The following is a 2,319-nucleotide window of genomic DNA, read 5'->3' as shown; positions in this document are numbered from 1 at the left end:
TCACCTGAGCTTTTCTCCCTGGCGTGCTGCTAGTCCTGAGGGTTAGGCCCCCTTAGAGGGGGAATAAACAAGGGGGCCAGAGAATAGCCCTTAAACATTAAGCCCCCAGGACAATGAGGTTCTTACCTGCATCCAGGTAAGAACAGCCCTCAGTCAGTGTTTCGGCTCCAGGCCCAGAAAGGCAGCAAACACAGACAAGAGAAACCATGACTGACCTCAGGACCAGCTGCATTAACTAATGACCCCTGGTGCCGACCAATCTGTAGAGACCATGACCCTGAAGGGCCGCACCTGCAGAGCTGATTAATATCCTATCAGGATTCTCCCCTGAGACCTCCAGATAAATAGCCCCAAGCTGAGGTCCCGGTGGGGCTCGCTCTGAGGAGTACGTCCACGCCCTTCCCCAACCTCTCACTGCTGTTTCTGTCCATGTCAGTTTAAAAATTAGACCAGCCACAGAACCTAGAAATGAAGAAGGGAAAAATTTTTCCTCCCCTACAACACCTACCTGATTAGCGAAGATTAAAAGGACTGCTGATACCAAAACACACCTCAGTGAAAATCAAAAACCCAAACTGCCTGACTCAGGTGGCTGCCCTGCTCAGAAGCCTTCAAGGACTTCAGGACGATGTTCAACCCTTCGCCATGACATCTAAGCCCTCCGGGATGTCATACTAAGCTTCTGAGAGCGTGTCTGGTACTGTCCTCCCGACCCCAATCCTGGGCTCCACCAATCCCAGCTCTCTTGCTGTTCCCCAAATTTGCCATGTTTTTACCCACGCTGTTGTCTGTGAACAAAGCTATCTTGGCCAACTCATACTCATTCTTCAAGACCCAACCCTTTCTCTACAAACTCTTCCATAAACGCACTCAACTCAACTGCTGTTTGCAAGAGGAGGGGGAACCCAAGCGTGGCTGATTCCTGGGGGGGTGGGGGGCAGCCCCCCTGCCTCCACAGAGATCTCACCCATTCATGAACACAGGAGGGACGTTGTGACACATTTTGGTCACTTTGACATTGGGATAATGTTATGACAGATTGACTTGTATTGTTTTTTGTGTGTGTGGTTTTTTTCCTGGGCTGAGAAGTGCAGGCTGTTTGCGACTCTCTACTGCCCTCTGTTGAAACAAAGTGGGCAAGGTTCCCAGTTTTCAAGAAAACACAAGATGTGAGTTGTTTTTTAACACCAGCAGAGGGAGAGTGGGGTCAGGAGCCAGAAGGAGGAGCTGGGGATAGTTCTGCTTTAAGCCACTTGCTCTGTTCTCTGCTTGAGTGACTGCTGACCTTGGACAGTGGCATCAGCGGTGGAGACTTGCTGAACTCATCCGCAGCCTGGCTGTGGGCCCTCAGTGGTGAGGGTGGAATTAGATAGGGTAGCAGAAAATGAGGAGTTAGATCCCAACTTTTACAGTCTGTGCCCCTCACTCAGCCTTCTTTGTTCTTGAGCTATAATTGTGCCTGGGTCTCCCTGAAGCCCTGGGTGAGACTCAGGAGAAAGAGGCACTGTGGCTGGAAGCTGCTGCCTGCTGAGTAGCAACTATGTGTCTGACAAAGATATTCAAAGGACTGCAAGTGAGGTTCCAAGTTATTCAAAGTTGTTGTTGTGAAAAGAGACCTACCTGAAGGCCTCAGCGAAGAAGGCTTCCGTTAGCTTCCTCAGCGTAGTTCAGCGTCTGGTTCTAGCCCAACTTCCCCATCTGGATACCCGGCTGGTGATGAACACGCCCCTCCTGTGTCCCGCCGACACCTCAAACCCGGAGCATCCAGACCTGAATCTCCACCCCAGCGCACCTTCTGCCCATCACATGTCTTCCTGGTGCCTTCCTCTACACCCAGTGTGCCGGTCCTCTGCTGAATATCTCAGCCGCACCGCTGTCACCTGAGCAAAAAAGAATTCAAAGCAGGAGCTGGAAGAGATGCCTGCACCCCCACAGTCATCGCAGCATTATTCACAATAGCCAAGATATAAAAAACAGCCCGTATATCCGTCAACAGATGAGTCAAGAAAATGCCACAACATGGGTGAACCTCAGGGACCCAGTACTGAGCAAAACAAGCCAGTCACCAAAGGACAGATCCACTCATAGGGAGTATCAATGTATCACAATGGTAGAAACAGAAAGCACACAGGTGGTTGCCAAGGACTCGGAGGAAAGGAGGGGGGAACTAGTGTTGAGGGGTTACAGAGTTTCGGGTTTGCAAGATCAAAAAGCTCTGGAGATGGGTCGTGCAGCAATGTGAATATTCTTAACCTTACTGACTATATACTTCAAAACAGCTAAGAAGGTAAATTTGGTCTGACCTGTGGTGGTGCAGTG

This window comes from Saccopteryx bilineata, chromosome 2 (genome assembly GCF_036850765.1).
Source record: "Saccopteryx bilineata isolate mSacBil1 chromosome 2, mSacBil1_pri_phased_curated, whole genome shotgun sequence".
NCBI lineage: Eukaryota > Metazoa > Chordata > Mammalia > Chiroptera > Emballonuridae > Saccopteryx > Saccopteryx bilineata.
Note: the sequence above shows the minus strand (reverse complement) of the source record.